A 17,358-nucleotide genomic window follows, 5' to 3' on the forward strand; every position below is an offset into this window, starting at 1 on the left:
TTGGCCCTATGACGGCGTCTCGGACGTTCGTCTAGTTATCCAATAAAGATGTGTGAGTTCTTGAGTCTGTCAAGAGTAATCATATGTGCTTGAGTATCCTTGAATCTGTCAGGGGAGTTCAAGATCTATCGGTCCTATGGATCAACAAGGTGCATCGTGAAAGATCGGGAAACCAGCCCTCATCATGTGGTATCAGATTGCTAGGTTGATCACGGTGCAGATTGGTTCGTTGCTCAATTGTTCTTGCTCGATTGCTGTGGCTACCATTGGGTACGTCGCCGCCATGGTGTTGGTGAAGATCAAGGAGGAGGAAGTGGGCAGCAGAGTCAAGTTCTCACGGCCTTCGTGCATGCGGAGGTGGTGGCTACAAGGGAGAAGAAGGAGGAACGCTGCTCAAGTTCTGCCATGGCAGGGTTTCGTCGGAACTCTGTGCCGCGGCAGGAAATTTCGCTACAAGGGAGAGGAAGGAGGACCGCTACTAGAGTTCTGCCACGACAGGAGTTCGCAAGAAATCTCTGCCGCGACAGACAATTTCGCGAGGTAGAAAACAGATCCGTCCGCCATGGCAGAGTTTCGTCGAAATTCTGTGCCGCGGCAGGAAATTCGCGAAGAAGAAGATAGATCCGTCCGATCCGGTGCGCCGCCCGGCCGACCGGATCCACAACCGGGCAGGCCGGTTCCACGCCCGGCCAACCGGCCGCCAAACCGGCTGGCGCCGCGGCCGGTCACCAGGCCGGTCAACCGGGCCCCGGGCCGGCTGGGCCGGCTCCCAGGCCGGTCGACCGGGCTCTGGGCCGGTTTTGCAGGATTTTTGACAGTTTTCTCTGCCGCGGCAGGATTTATGCCAGTTTCTCTGCCGCGACAGGAATTTTCTGCCGTGAGTCTGTTTTTGGCTGTTTCCTGCTGCTGTTGTTGCTGCTGTTGCTTGTTCATCGTGGAGTGTATGAAAAAAATTCTTCAAAGGAGGAAGACATTGGTGATCCAAGAGAGTGCGTACTCGGGTGTGTTCAGCTTATTTGGATCCATGGCGGACAGTTGTTTGTTCTGTTTGTTTTGGGTGATATGTATGGTGCACTTCAGTTGCATTTGGGAGGATGCTTGTGTCTTCAATCAGGTTGATGGCGTCGAAGACCAAAGGGGCGCCAAGTTCAAGACAAGCTAGTCGAGAGGGAGGATGAGGTGTGGAAGACTGGCGAGGCTTGAGGATGAAGATCGGCGATGTTCTTATCTGACTTACCCTTTTTCTAGCAGACCCTCACGCGTTGGGGACAACGCTTCTTGAAGAAGGGGAGAATGATATGGATATCCAGGCATGGTACACTAGGACAGCCATAGATACGAGGATTAAGTCTAAGGTTGTACCATTATTATTATATCGTAGCATTGTTATTAGGAAATAATGTAGCCAGGTCATGCTGTGGGCCAAATTAGGGTTTTAATAGAGTCTATTTGACTTGGGCCTGTCCAAGTCGAATTAGGGTTAGGCCCATGAGTGGGCGCCCCAACCCAATAGGGGTTGGCCGGCCGGCCACCCTTCCCCTCATATAAGGAGGTGGGGCGGCTAGGGTTAGGTTTAGTCTAGTTTTGATTCAAGTCTTGTAGAACCTTGGGTTCCTCCAGTATCACCATCCCTGCGGGGTTGGCCCTATGACGGCGTCTCGGACGTTCGTCTAGTTATCCAATAAAGATGTGTGAGTTCTTGAGTCTGTCAAGAGTAATCATATGTGCTTGAGTATCCTTGAATCTGTCAGGGGAGTTCAAGATCTATCGGTCCTATGGATCAACAAGGTGCATCGTGAAAGATCGGGAAACCAGCCCTCATCATAGACTTGCCAGCAATTCCGGCACGGGTTTGGAAGATGTTGCACCGTTGTTCTTCCATATCATGAGGTTGTGTGGTTAGCACCCTTGTGACCACAAGTGAGGGACTTGGGTCATGCTCACATAAGAGAGGATCTTCTCCACTTTCTTGCTCATAAGCTTCTTCACTTTCCACGGCGGCTTGCACAAGGGCTTCATATTCATCCTCATCAAGAGTCTCGATGTCACCATTCTCCATAGTGATCATGACCTTGGTGTTCTTGCACTCAAACGATTTGTGACCTTGGGTGCCACACTTGAAGCAAGTGACACTAGAGGGTCCCGTGGATGCCTTAGATGAGGCGGTGGAGGAGACCGTTTGCTTCATGCGACTTTGGATAGTCGGTTTCTTGGAAGGTGTAGAGGAGGCGTCGGCCTTGGCACTTGTAGCATAAGGAGTTGATGAAGTCGGAGGAGTCGATGTAGCGAGCTTGGAGGAGAAATAGGACTTGGCCTTGGAGTACTTGATGTCCTCAATTACTTGGCGCTCGGCCTTCGATGCTTGGTGGACTAGCTCAACCATGTTGGAGTAGGGTTGGAACTCGACAATCCGCTTGATAGGATAAGTAAGGCCATTGAAGAAGCGGGCAATTGTTTGTTCCTCAGACTCTTGGATGTTGGCTCGCATCATAGTGAGCTCCATCTCCTTGTAGAACTCCTCAACGGTTTTGGTGCCTTGCTTCAACTTTTGGAGCTTGTTGAAGAGGTCTTTCATGTAGTGCTTTGGGACAAAGCGAGCATGCATCTCCTTCTTCATATCTTCCCAAGTGTCAATTGGAGGTTCACCCTTCTCTTCGCGAAGAGTGAGGACTTGCTCCCACCAAGTGTTGGCGTAGTCTTCAAACTCGAGTGATGCCATAGCCACTTTCTTGGCACCGGAGTAGTTGTGGATGCGGAAGATCTTGTCCACCTTGAGTGCCCATGAGAGGTAAGCTTCGGCGTCGTCTTCACCTTTGAACTTGGGCATGTTGAACTTGAGCTTGCCATACATGTTCTCTTCATCCTCCAAGTTTCTTCTACGAGGAGGGGCGCCGTCAACTCTTGCGGCTAGAGGTGGAATAGGAGGTCTTCTACGGCCAACCATAGCATTGGGTTGGTGGTGGAGTTGAACACTTGCTTCACTTGGTTCACGGTGAGGATGTGGTTGAAGATCTTGTCGCGGTTGAGGACGATGCTCAATGTTGGGTCTCTCATCTTGATCATGGTGAGGCGCTCCTCGTCCACGTTGGTCATGGTGAGGGTGGCGACGAAGATCTCGCCGAGGTGGATCTTGAGGATCTTGGTCTTGGGGATGGCCATCACGCCCATGGTGAGCGTGGCGATCCGCTTGGTGACGATCTTGTTGAAGGCCTTGAGCTTGTGGAGGACGCTCATGTGGACGAGCATGGCGATGTATTTCTCCACGCCTAGAGTTGGAGCGGGAGTCTTCATGACGAGCATGTGAGCGATGATGTCGATGATGGTCTTCGTGCCTTGAAGAAGAGCTTGGGGACGAAAGGCCACCATGAGAGTAATGGTCTTCATGCCTTGAGGACGAGCTTGATGAAGAGGACGTAGAACAGTGTCGACGATGGCGACCCAAGTTGGTAATGGCGCGCTCGAGGCTATCCATGCGCCGCTCCATGTTGGCATCATTGGCCGCCATTTGGCCATTCAAGTTGTCCGTAGCTTCACGAAGAAGGGCCAAGTCGTGGTTCACGGTGGAGAAGTTGTGAGCCACTTCATCGTATTGCTCATCGATGCGCGTCTCGAAGAGGGAGAGTTGCTCCTTGAACTCTTGTCGTTGCGTCCATAGGTTGTGTTGAGTAGCCAACCTCTCGGTGTTGCGAAGGATCTCTTCATCCCTATTGGTATCTCCGTTCCTATCCATGATGGAAAGACAAGAACTATGTTGTGTATGTTAGTGGAAGGAGACTACCTCGCACTCTTACCAAGGTAAGATAGTATTGAGGCAATCCACCAAACCGAAAGCAAGATCAAGTGTATCGGGAACACACGCAAAACCACACGCAAAAGCTAGCAAATATGGTGTTAGGCGAGTGTTGTGGAAAGCCAAAAGACAAATCCAAGATCAAGTATGTTGTTAAAAGTGGGTGAGGTCCAAAAATCCAAATGTCAATGTGAAGATCACTATAAACACGGAAAAAGATGTGGAACACACACACGAGATAAATGGGGTTAGTGCAACCAAAAGTGAGCGGAAAAGTGTATGTATAAGTGCTCGGTGTCACACTAACACAAGGAGAGCCAAAGCTTTGGTTGCAAAGGAAGAGACAACAAGATTCACACGTGGCCTCTCTTCTCCTATCTCTCTTTGCTTAAAAGCTTTTTCTCTTTTGTATATGGCGGCACTTGCACTCGTTTGTATCTTTGGTGGCACGTGGACACTTTGTATGTATGGGCGTATGGATGTATGGATGTATGGTGCTACTCGCACTCTTTTTGTGTTTTTGGGGCTTTTTCACACACTATGATGGTGTTAGCCTCGCTTTTGCTATCTTGCCACACGAGTGTTTGCTTGGGTGCCTTACTCAACGCGACACACACACCTCACAATGCGGGGCCACGTGCAATGTCTCGCAACACTAGACAAGCAATGCTCGATGGGATAGATCGCAAAAGGAAGAGGGGTTACAAGGTGACCTGCAAGTTATACCTGCGATGATGGTGGTGGTGGTGGTGGTGGTGGTGGAGATCGCGGAAGACGAGGTCGAAGGAGTGGCGTTGCGTCGCCTGGTCGGAGGCCCGGTTGGACCGGGTTGTGGACCGGCTTGCCCGGTTTGCCGCCCGGTTGACCGGGTTCTGGGCCGGCTCGGCCGGTCGTGGGGTCTTGCTGACCGGCTGCTCAACCGGATTTCGCGGGTTGAAGCTTTCTCTCTCCTGTTCTTCACGAAAACCAAGCCAAATCGACCAAATCGAAGGGAAACGATGGAATTGGAGGCTAAAAGTTGGGGAAATAGTAGATCAAGCACAACAACACCAGATCCACGGACCAAAACCACTCAAAACGCAACCAAATCACAGATCGGTCAAAAGGCACTTTGGGGCTATTTTTGGGGATTTTTTGGAAAATTTTCTAGGAACGAAATCGGGTGGGTGGGAGGTCAAATCCGCGGTAACCAAGAGCTGCTGATACCATATGATGAGGTCTAAGACCCCGTGTGTGGCCCGATCTCGCGGATTGACTTCGAAACCAAGGGGGAAGATGGGAAAACGCGAGGAACACGAAGAACACGGCGATGAACACGAGGAACTCCGAGACTCACGCACACGCACACCCCGATACACCCGATGCTTACCTCCGTGGCTCGATGGACCACGCCAATAGAATCTCCGAGGAAGAGACACGCGGTAGAATTCCCCGGGGAGAGATTGGGATTGGAGAAGAAGAGCTTGGTGAGGGAGAGAGAGTGTCTTGTACTAGAATCTCACTCAACAAGTTCCAAATCAACAACCAAGGTGCCTTGATTACAGAGGGATGATACCCAAGGGAGACTAAGCTCAAATTTAGGTTTGAGTTCAAAACAAGTCTAAAGAGCTAAAGGGGCGTCCTGGGGGTATTTATAGTCTTACAAGGCGTCACAGGCCGAAAAGGTAAGTTCGGGCCGAAAAGATAACTTAAGTCGTGCAGGCCGGTCAGGGGCCGGTCGACCGGGCTCGTGGACCGGGCAGGCCGGTCGTGGGGCCGGTCGACCGGGCTCGTGACCGGGCAGTCCGGTTTCGCACCGGGCCTGGGACCGGGCGGCGACCGGACGAGGCTCCAAGTTCCTCGGATGGCGCCCGGATGTCACGAGCGCAAATCCCGGTTGCTGACCGGGCGGTCCGGTCAGAGGCCGGTCGACCGGCCGTGGACCGGGTGATCCGGTCAGGGAGCCGGTTGACCGGGTTCTGGACCGGCCGTCCGTCTTCTCTTCCTTGCGCTCTTCGGGCGACTTCCTGTCCAGCTCCATGTCCATCTTCGTGTCCATCTTCTTGTCCAGCTGCTCCTCTCCTCCCTTTGACCATGGCGTATCCTCCTCTTGGTGACCTTGATGTTCCTTGTACCTAACGACACATAACACGTCGGCATGAGGTAGCAATCCATCCAAAGGCGTACCAAGATCAAGGGTGGTGAGGAGCGAGTTCACCTCATCATGTAGCGCTTTGACTCGGGCTCGTGTCATCGGTCCACTTGGGGGACTTGTTGGTCTTGGTGTAGCGACGTCGGTGACCGGGGCTACATCATTGCATCCCTTAGATGTTTGTCTAATCTGTTGATGTACTAATTGTAGAAGCATAGAGTTGAAGAGGTCTCTCAGTTTGATGGGAGATTTGAAGATGAATCTTAGTTTGATGCACCACAAGCCTTTCATAGACGAAGGTCCTGCACCTGAGATTATCCAGCCTACAGAAGGAGGCCGTGGACCGAGTACACAGCTTTGCGTTGAAGTGGATGCACGCCCCAAGATCATCAGGGGCGTCCTGGTAGTCTCAAGACCACCCAACCCTGATGCACCTGTGGATGGTACTGATGACGAGCCTTTCATAGACGAAGGTCCTGCACCTGAGATTATCCAGCCTACAGAAGGAGGCCGTGGACCGCGTACACAGCTTTGCGTTGAAGTGGATGCACGCCCGGAGATCATCAGGGGCATCCCGGTAGTCTCAGGACCACCCAGCCCTGATGCAAAATGTTGACCTACTTTATGATTCGTACTCTTATGTTCTGGTGCTGTAGTATGTACTATCTTTGTTATGATTTGTACCCCTTTGGCGCTAGAACTATAACTAAGCATTCAGTGGATGATCGCGTTGCAAAATTTGACACCCACACAATCAGTTCATCGTATGAGTAGTAGCACAATTATTTCTACAGCCAGTCCTGCCAGCGCATTAATTGGTAGCATGAAACACTTTCAGGCACTCCCCTCTGATTCATATTAATTGACTCAATTTTGTCTAGATATGGATGTATCTAGATGCATTTGTTAATTAGACTAACAAACTTGAGTCAGTTAATATGAATCGGTGTAAACCGCCCAAGTCCTCGAGCAGCTAGTTTATTGACTCTGGACTCCAAGCCTCTCGCGGCAAGCCATCGACGAAGGTTTGACCAGATCTTGGCCCGCTTTTTTTTTGCGAATAGCAAAGCTTTGACCAGTTCCTCTCGGGATACAACACGCCGGTGAGCTTGCATGGTTGCCATGAGCACTTTCCGGCGGAACTTCCTCTGCAGCGCCCTCAAGCCGCCGCTGCGAGACAGCACGCAGTGCCTTGAGGTGGACGGAATGGACGAACTCGGGATCTCAGGGCGGGGGGTCCGCCTCGTCCGGGAACGATCTCCAGCGGGTTAACGAGGACATGCATGGTGGCCAGGGGATTTGTTTTTTTTTGTTGTTTGAGCTTGGGATTTGGGGTTTTTTCGGATAGGGGAGGAGGAACCGAGGAAGAGGAAGGAATAGCCCACGTGCTTGGCGCGTGGCAGTGTGCTTGAATTTCGAATTTTTGTGAAATGTTTCATTTCCCCGCTACAATTCGGCGGTTTTCTTGACGCGCCAATGCGTCCCGCTGGCAGGTTCAAGTGAATTTGGGGTGCCACACTATGGGCCCCAGTTTCAGCGAGACATGTAATGACTAGTCACATCAGTAAGTTCACTGTGTAATAAAATATGTTGCCCCTCCCCTTTAGGTAGCCCCCCTTGTCTCTCCCGATCGAGTGCCGACAGCCGACGGATGCAAGCCGCTAGCTCGATCCCCTCCTTTCGCCTCCACCGTCCAGGTATCCAGCTTGGAGGGGCAAGCTGCATCTAGACCAAGCGGATTAGGTAGTACTATTAATGTTTTTTTCTTTCTCGAGATCGGTTCTTTTTTTCCTCACCTCGATATCTTGCGCATCTATTTCCTATTTTGGGCGAAGGGGTGTCTTTCTGGTCACCCTCGCGCTGGGAGTGATTGATGGGGATGGGGGGCGGGGGCTACCTTTGCTTGGATTGGGGTGTTCTTCCTTTCTTTGTCGACATTTGCAACCTTTGTAGTTTTTGCTGATCCTCACTGTATCTTTTGTCAGCTTGTACAGGAAAGGGAAGACCTCGGTGGTGGTGGTGGGGGGGGGGGGCAATGGAGCGTAAGGCCACCACGCATGTGGGCAGTTGGCTGAGCCTGAGCTGCGTCCCCAGCCCCGCAAAGCAGGTACTCCGTTTGCTTATCCACTCTGTCTGTTTGCATTCTCAATCTGTTCCTGTTCTAGAAAATTCTTAAAGTAGCACATGTCTTCAGCTGTTTGTGCGTAAAGCCTCTATGACACCATGCTCTATATTCTCTGTATCAGGTTGGTACCTCCAGGTTCCGTGCTGAGGCTATGGGGAACGATAGCGCCCCACCTGCTGCAGGAGCATGGCCAGATCTGCAGCACAAGAAGCGAAATGCCACTGCCGAGCTGGGCAGGGACCGCCCAGGGGTAAATTTTTTTAACCAACTTACCATGATGTAGTCTGAATCTGATACTCCCTCAGATCCAAATTAATTGACTCAACTATTTGTAGATACGGATGTATCTAGACGTGTTTTAGCTCTAGATACTACTACCTCCATCCCAAAGCTTAGGACTTATATTATTTTTAGAAATTCAAACTATACCATATTTGACTAAGCTTTTACCAAAAATCATTAACGTGCAAAATACAAAATTAATATCATTAAATAGGTTGTGAAATATATTTTCCTACGGTATCTACACAATATTATATTTGTTGATAGAATGTTCTAAAATTTTGGTCAAACTTTACTTGTTTTAATTTCTCAAAAATAAATAAGCCTTAAGCTTTGGGATGGAGGTATCTAGACAAAGCTGAGTCAACTAGTTTGTTTTGTCTGTCCATAGCTAGTGTTCATGGCGCAAAAAGCTAAGAGCATCCACTATATGCATCAGTCTATCTCATACAGTAATTCAATATCACTGCTGAGGTCTGCCTTTTGTTTTGCTATTCATATGCAGACTCAAACTTTAGGGCCTTTACTCAAAAGGAAGATCAAAACTGTGGCTGATCAGGCTGCCAGTATGTTGATGCCGCCCCCATCTTCTAAATGCCTCTACAAGCACAAGGCCACGCGTCCGCTGGGTGGTGATCTTTTAATGAATATGGTATATTTTCTTAATCCACAAAACATGCCTTGATTTTGGTCTGTTTATTGTCGGTTTTTTCTAATGCTTGCCAAAAGTTTACAACAACAACAACAACCAAGCCTTTCAGTCCCAAACAAGCTGGGGTAGGCTAGAGTTGAAGCCCATAAGATCTCGAAGCCAAAAGTTTAGAAACACCAAATTCGTTTGCTTACAATCATCATACAGTAATGTTCATCTACTCTCCAGTTCCCCTAACCCAACAAAAAATGATGTTAATTACGATTTTTAGATTAAAAGAGCACCATTAGGCGCTGTTAATTACGACTTTGAGATTAAAATGTCATTTGCAATTGCTAATTACAATTTTGAGACAAATGATTAGTTTAACCTCGATCTGTTCTGCTCTCCATTTTTCCCAACCGAAAAAATGTAACCATTCCATTCCTCTGAAATGGAACCATTCCATTCCATTCCGCGCAGTTTCAGAACCGAACACACCCTTGCATTGTTGTGAACTGTTGTCCATACACAGCCATACCCTTCCACTTACATCCAGCACTATATGCATCAGTCTGTCTCAGAGTCATTCAATATCACTGCTGAGATCTGTTCCCATTCTTATGCAGGCTGAAACTGCTGCGCCTTTACTCAAGTGGATGCAAAATGAGGCTGATGAGGCTGCTGTGAGGACGATGGTGCCGGCACCATCATCCGAAAACCTCTACAAGCACGAGGCCATGGGCTAGCTGGGTGGTGACCTTTTAATGAATCTGGTATATTTTCTTAATCCACATACATGATTTTATTATTATCTGTTTAAAAAGTGTTGGCTTTGCCTAATGCTTAGCAAAGGTTCAGAAACACTACGTTTGCTTACATTCATCATACACTAATTTTTCACTTTTCAGTCTGTCTCATCCAGTATATAAACTGTTGAGTTCCGTTGGCTTCTTTTGTAATCATTTGCATTGTTGTCAACTGTTGTCTATGCACAACCCTATTCTTCCACTTACATCCCGCACTACTGGCATCAGTCTATCTCATAGATTTATTAAATATCAATGATGAGTTCTGTTGCTATTCATATGCAGGATGAAGCTTCTGTGCCTCTACTCAAATGGAAAAAATGATCCTGATGAGGCTGCTGTGAAGACGATGGTGCCGCCACCATCTTCTGAAAACCTCCTCAAACACAAGGCCACGGGCTAGCTGGGTGGTATCCTTTTCAGTAAGCAGGTATATTTTCTTAATCCTCATACATGATTTGATTTGTCTGTTTATTGCCGGCTTTGTCTAATGCTTACCAATAGTTCAGAAACACACACAACCCTATTCTTCCACTTACATCCAGCACTATATGCATCAGTGTATCATAGATTCATTTTATGTATCACTGCTGATGTCTGTTGCTCTTCAATTTTCATATGTAGACTGAAACTGCTAAGCCTTCATTGGTCAAAAGGATTGCAACTGCTGGTGATGAGGCATCTGCAGAGGCTGCCACCAAGTTACTATCAGCCCCACCTTCTGGATGCTTATATAAGCTCAAGTCCAAGGACCAGCCGGGCCGTAACCATCCAAGGGTTCGGGTATATTTTCTTAAGCCACATATACATGCCATGATTTATGTCTGATATTATCACCGGCTCTGTTTAATGCTTTTTGGAATTCGGAAATGCCAAATTAACATGCTTATATTCATCATACACTAAATTTTGACTGTTCAGTTTGTAACATAGTGTTATGCACTCGCTTGTCAACATTTGCATTGCTCTGAACTATGCACCTTACACAATCTAATTCTTCCACTTACATTCAGCGCTACGAACTAGTAGTACCTCCCATGTTTCCTTCACCATCCAGATGCCGAGCTTGCGGGAATATGGCGGGCCCATGTACATACCCCGCATATAACACCTCCTATGGCTCTATCTACCTTTCTAATAACTCCTTCACAGAGTTACAGGTATGTATTCTCAGTGGTTTAGCATGAATTGACATATAGTAAAGTCTTGTTTTTAGTCTTCCCGCTTCTTACATTAGTATCAATTTTCACCTGCAGACTGTACCTTGTGAACTTCGTCCAATGATTAACCAGATGTGTCTGCATGAAGGGTCTTTCACTATGCATGGCAATGGCAAATTGATGAACACCTACACGGTCTATGAGGTGTATGTCTACAAGACGCAGGCCATCACATATTTGTATGGACATGATTGGAGAAAGTTTGCTTTTGACTACGGTCTGAAGAAGGGCGACGAGCTGAGGATCAGAAACTCAAACGGGCAGATATACGTAACTGCTTACAGAGTTGGAGACACTTCCAAACATATAATATGTAACTTTTTTGTACGCATATCCTTTGATTACTGCATTCTGAGCAGTTGTTCTAAACCATTCCCTCTGTTCTAGCTTGCTGGGTTTAACATGATCAAAGCTGCATATCCCCTGATGGAACAGGAGCAGATGTCACAAAGGGAACCCACACCAGCACCGGCATCGGCTTCCCACTCTCCTGCATCAGCACCGGTTCCTGTACCAGCTCCGTTTACTGCATCTACCCAGCAGGCCCCTACATCAGCATTGGTTCCTGTAGAGGCCCCATATACTACACTCCGCTCAAGAGCTCCCGCATCAAGATCGGTTCCTCTAGCTTCACCGTTTATCGCACCTGCCCAACAGCCTCCTCAGATCAAGACCGGTTCCTCTAGAGGCACCGTTTATTGCACCTCGCCAGCAGCTCTCGCATCAGCACCAGCTCGTGTACCAGCCCTTGCTCTCGCACCGCCACCCAGGATCACCGAGGTCTCAGCTCATTGCTGTGGCCACCCATGTGGTGACCATGACGCATCTGAAGGCTATGTTCGTGAGTATATGACAGCATAACTGCTCTTATCTTGATGTCTTCTCTGCTCAAAGTGATGAGGACATCTCTTGCAGCAAGTTATTTGGCATAGAATGAATACCAACATTGGAGGTCATATCAAAATGAGAAAGCATATACACAAATTCAGTTTTATTAGAACTGTAAGAATCATCACACATGATGCAAATCCTATGTACCATAAAAACATTGGTGCTCACATACTCCCCAACCAAATGAAAAGTAACATCATGGGCGTAGACACTCTTTAAACAAGAAAGTTCATCAATTTTATGTCTAGCATGTGACAAAGATATAGGTGGATCCATCACAATAGAAAACAAAGAATTAGCATGAGAAATCTTAGCCAACACTTCATTGTTCATAACCAGTTTTATATGATCCATACTAGAGTCATCTTTCAAATCACAAGGTGCATTATCAGGAGCAAGAATTTCAGTTTGTATACTCATATCAATAGAGGAACGAAAAACAGCACATGGTACACACAAATCTGTAGGTCTCTCATAACTAGAGTCAACCAAAAGATTGCTAGTCATATCAATGATAATTTCATTGGTATGATCACATGGTACATGAAAATCAGTAGTTTGATCCTCTAATATAAGCGGCGTGGCCAAATCATCAGCGAACTCAACACATGGTATATTAATATCAACATTGCATTCATCAATCTCATGTGGAGGGATAAAATCAGTACCTTCATTTTTACCTTGTGAATCCAACGTAGTAGATGTTCGCAGCGACGTGTCACAAGTCTGTGGCTGGGCGACTCGCACTACAATATTCATGCGTGGAACGTTGGAAGAAACAACCGGTGCTAGTGTGCATGACTTGAAGGAGTTGAAATGGTCCACCGTGTTTTCCTGTATGTGTTTCTCAAAAGCACAAGCGCGAACATATATACCAGTAGTAGAACGAGGAATATACTTAAACATAACCTTAATATCAGGGTTTAAGCCGTTGAAAAACATGTTTCTAGTACTTTCCTCAAATTCCTTTATATCACAACGGTACATGTAAAATTTAAATTCCTGATAGTAAACATGCACAATATGACTACCTTGTTCTAATCGTTCAAGTTTGCGGAGCATTTCACGTTGATGAGAAAGAGGCACAAATCTACGTCTCAAAACAGATTTGAAATCTACCCAAGTAGTAGGTTTATTATCGACATTTTCTTTATAATTCCAGTCCCACCAAATGGAAGCAAGATCAATAAAAGTTTGGGCAGCAATTCTTACTTTCTCATGTTCATTAAAATCATGGCATCCAAAAATATTGTCAACCTCAAACTCCCAATCAAAATAAGCATCTGTATTATATCTACCCTCATAAACTGGTAAAGATATAACCTGATCATGATCTCCTGTAAATGGTTGCACATGCAGCTCCGTAGTCGTCATGGTACTCGGGTCGATGGCTTGGTCCTCAATTCCTGTCATGGTTAGTACCCAAAAAGCACAAATGTATATGCCTACAAACTACGGAATATGGTGGTTCACGCGCAATTCGTCAAGCAAAATACAAAGCTCTTACAAGTTCTTACCAAACAGGAGGAAGGCGATATGGCAACCAGCAAAGATCAGCTTCTCCAAAGATTGCCAAAGCGATTACTGTGGGTCGACACGGTACACGTGGAGATATCTGTGGAGCTCTGGGAAGGCAAAATATAGTGATATGGTGGCACAGTAATCAAATCAGCGATGCAAATTGAGTAAACGCTCAACGAAGGTACTGTGCTGGTCCTAGGCTAGATCGTATTAGAGACGCGAGCCTAAATCACCAACGAGATCACGACGTGGCACAAGATACAAGAGGCAGCGAAACTGGCACCTATGGTAAGGCGCCCAGGTTTTTTTTTTTTTTTTTTTTTTTTTTGGACTCAATCTTGGCGCTTGACCCTAGAGGTCTCTATGGTAGGGCGTCCTGTTTTTTTTTTTTTTGGGTATTTTTTTTTTTTTTTTTTTTTTTTGCGCCTGCTTCTTGGCGCTAGACCATAGAGGTCTCTATGGTAGGGCGCCCAGATTTTTTTTTTTTTTTTTTTTCGATTTTTTTTTTTTTTTTTTTTTTTTTCAGAAAAAACCTTGGCGCTAAACCATAGAGGTCTCTATGGTCGGGCGCCCATAATTTTTTTTTTTTTTTTTTTTTTTTTTTTTTTTTTTTGCAGCTAGACTGCTATCAGAATTCCGACGGAAAACGCGAAATTGACCAAGAAAACGGATCTAAAACCCGGAAAACCTCAGAAACAAAGATCAAGAAAGACCCTACGATGATGGGAACCAAAGGGGAACAACAAAGAGTTGATGGCAGATGTGGCGGAAGTATATGGTGGCGGTGATATGGCGAGTACTGCAAGCGGAGATGGTGCGGCGGCGACGTGACTACTATGATCAGAACTCGAAACTCTAACGACTCTAGACGCTAAGACCAGCACGCGACACAACGATTGCAGACAAAGACTCAAAAAGCAAAAACTGAAAAGATCATGCAATGGCTTGGCAGGGCTATGGGACGGATGATCTAAACCTAATATATTTTTGTGGGGCTTTTTCTGGGTTATAGGTAAAACAAATCTACACTAGGAAAACTGTAAATCTCACCGAGCAACCTGAAATCTGATACCACTTGATAGGGCAAAGGTGTCCGATCTTTCGATGAGATGGGGATAAATCGATTTGTTGGTGGAGTTCGTGCTTGACGATCCGACTACACGTGCAAAGCTCGTGCGCCAATGCAATCGCTAGGACAATCTCCGGGAGTTACTGATCTTGCGGGAGCACGATCAGCCTGACCAGCAAGGGTCTTAATTCCTACCTGAAATCGAGAACAAGTAAGAACTAAAGATGCAATCAGAATATTGCGAATAGAGATGAAAGCTTGATCGATAATGGTGGGATTCCGAATAGTCGGTCTTGTTCTGGGCGTTGGCCTCAAAAGAAGTACACGAAGTTGCAGCAATTGGCTAACTTTTAATCTAATCAAAATCCAAGTTCTAATGACGGCTACAGAGGGATATATATGGGGGAAGACAAGGGATTTTCGTCCAACCAGCTAGGGTTGGCCAAAAACACCCCTAAATGGGCCTTCCTCCACTTATAAGGCCTCTTAAAATCCCCTAAAATACCTAATCCGAAAATACATGGGCCTGGCCCATTAAATAAGGTGATGCAGCACCATAAATAACTCTTTGGATGAATTTTATGATGAAGTAACTTGTATAATTCATCCAATCATCATTGCTTCATTATGGTGGCTTCAATGTTCTGAAATCCTCGCCTGCAACACCATCCTGAATCCTTGCAGGTCTGCTGCCATCTCCATGCACGTTCCTATTCCAATGCTTGGCGTCCATGCTAGATCCATTCCTAAATAATATAAATACATTTGATTTAGGCAGCATCATATTCTCATATATATCAGGAAGGATTCCTAGTAACGAATGTACCTGAGATGTGGTTGTAGGAGTATTGGTTGTATCTATCATAGAGATGTCCTCATCATCCTCCCCTACTTGAATTGAAGTCGTCCTCGACGTAGTCTCATCTTTTTCACCAAGATATGCCTTCAAATCGCAGGTAATCATGTCCTCATCATAGGACAATCTCCAATAAACCTTGTCTTATGGTACATAGGATTTGCATCATGTGTGATGATTCTTATAGTTCCAATAAACCTGAATTTGTATATATGCTTTTTCATTTTGATATGACCTCCAATGTTGGTATTCATTCTATGCCAAATAACTTGCTGCAAAATTGTTTAATTCAACATGACGTGGCTAGTAAATTTGAGACCTTACATTTTGGTTTACCAACTTTGGGATGGTTTAATGATGAGCATTATAATTTGAAAGGAGTTAATATGTGCTTCACTTATATCTGCAAACTGAGTTGTGATAAATGTTTAATGGGAACTAATGAGCTTCTACGCTACTATAATACTGGTATATGTACAAAATTAAATGGAAAACATGACAGAGCTGTTAAAACGGATGACATATACATATACCATGCATATACCTTGTCTCTTTTGTTAGCATGTTTACAGAATAAACATCGCCGAGGACGGCTTTTCTTTCAAGAAAGGGAGGATGATGAGGACATGATTACCTCCGATTTGAAGGCATATCTTGGTGAAAAAGATGAGACTACGTCGAGGACGACTTCAATTCAAGTAGGGGAGGATGATGAGGACATCTCTATGATAGATACAACCAATACTCCTACAACCACATCTCAGGTACCTTCGTTACTAGGAATCCTTCCTGATATATATGAGAATATGATGCTGCCTAAATCAAATGTATTTATATTATTTAGGAATGGATCTAGCATGGACGCCAAGCATTGGATTAGGAACGTGCATGGAGATGGCAGCAGACCTGCAAGGATTCTGGATGGCGTTGCAAGCGAGGATTTCAGAACATTGAAGCCACCATAGTGAAGCAATGATGCTTGGATGAATTATACAAGTTACTCCATCATAAAATTCGTCCAAAGAGTTATTATTGGTGCTGCGTCACCTTATTTAATGGGCCAGGCCCATGTATTTTCGGATTAGGTATTTTAGGGGATTTTAAGAGGCCATATAAGTGGAGGAAGGCCCATTTAGGGGTGTTTTTGGCCAACCCTAGCTGGTTGGACGAAAATCCCTTGTCTTCCCCCATATATATCCCTCTGTAGCCGTCATTAGAACTTGGATTTTGATTAGATTAAAAGTTAGCCAATTGCTGCAACTTCGTGTACTTCTTTTGAGGCCAACGCCCAGAACAAGACCGACTATTCGGAATCCCACCATTATCAATCTAGCTTTCATCTCTATCCGCAATATTCTGATTGCATCTTTAGTTCTTACTTGTTCTCGATTTCAGGTAGGAATTAAGACCCTTGCTGGTCAGGCTGATCGTGCTCCCGCAAGATCAGTAACTCCCGGAGATTGTCCTAGCGATTGCATTGGCGCACGAGCTTTGCACGTGTAGTCGGATCGTCAAGCACGAACTCCACCAACAAATCGAATTATCTTCATCTCATCGAAAGATCGGACACCTTTGCCCCATCACAAAGTCTCACATGGTTCAGTCTTTAGTGCATTGGTGCCATTGACTAATTTTTGGTGGTATCTCTTGCTTTGAATCAGAAATTGCGTAAAAGTATCTCCAAGGATCTCAATGCTGGCCGAAGGGGCAAGATTTCCCTCGTCATGGAGAGTGAAGGTCACACCGTGGAGGGACGGTATGTGGGGACCCCGGACTAGCTGTCCGAAATTCCCTGTTATGTATACAGTTCACGATCCCATGATCAGTGCGCCGTGAACACATAACCGAACTGATATCAAATTGCACCGTCCATTACAAAAGCGGAATAAGAAAATTACAACATGGTCACATGACCAGTACTTACATAATAGCCTCGAAGGGCCTAACTAAAACATCAGAGTAGCATCATCACTTCAGCAGCGCAGTACCCAAGTCATCTGCCATAACCCTACATGCAACTGACTGGGAAGACG

Source organism: Lolium perenne, chromosome 3 (assembly GCF_019359855.2).
Source record: "Lolium perenne isolate Kyuss_39 chromosome 3, Kyuss_2.0, whole genome shotgun sequence".
NCBI lineage: Eukaryota > Viridiplantae > Streptophyta > Magnoliopsida > Poales > Poaceae > Lolium > Lolium perenne.